The 556-nt window shown below is 38.7% G+C and overlaps 1 protein-coding gene across 1 annotated transcript in view; it reads left to right on the top strand.

Moving 5' to 3' along the window:
* LOC119585635 (soluble calcium-activated nucleotidase 1-like) overlaps positions 1-556 on the top strand; it is a 13,438-nt gene that overhangs the window by 1,075 nt on the left and 11,807 nt on the right. The window lies entirely within an intron of this gene.

Genomic DNA, 556 nt, shown 5'->3' with positions numbered 1-556 from the left:
ACTCTTGAAGGTCTGCAGTCTAAAGACTAATTTCATACAGACCATATTGCTATCTCCTCTGGCAAAGAAAAGCAAACCTTTACCATGTATATTCTGGCAAGGGAAAACTATGACAGGTTCTTATTTGGGATATGTTGCTTGGGAAAGTTGTTAAGCTCTATGATGACTGAATTTAACCTCGCTGCCAGGCATGCCTATAACTGTCATGAAAAAACAACTCATCGTGATGGGTATGGCTATAGGCACTAGAGCAAGTCGAGTGGGAAGTTCCGCTACACGTAGCAGACTTCCTGACTGATATATAGATGTCCATTTTAAATTTTTTTAAGCTGAAGATGTAGTGTTTTTTAACCCATTGGATCCAGGTGACATGGATGACACGTCAGGAAAAATTTTGATTCAGCGAACCTTCAGGAAGGTGAAGTATACCAACCCAATTGGCAGTGTAGGGTGTGTTACGGTAAATTGAATAGCACAAAGAAAATTAATATAACATGAGTAACACAAAGATGTTTATATTTTGCTATTGATTCCCAGTGTTAAGCTATTGGATCTG

Source organism: Penaeus monodon, chromosome 20 (assembly GCF_015228065.2).
Source record: "Penaeus monodon isolate SGIC_2016 chromosome 20, NSTDA_Pmon_1, whole genome shotgun sequence".
NCBI lineage: Eukaryota > Metazoa > Arthropoda > Malacostraca > Decapoda > Penaeidae > Penaeus > Penaeus monodon.
The sequence above is the reverse complement of the archived record's forward strand: the minus strand, read 5'-3'. Positions and strand labels throughout refer to the sequence as shown.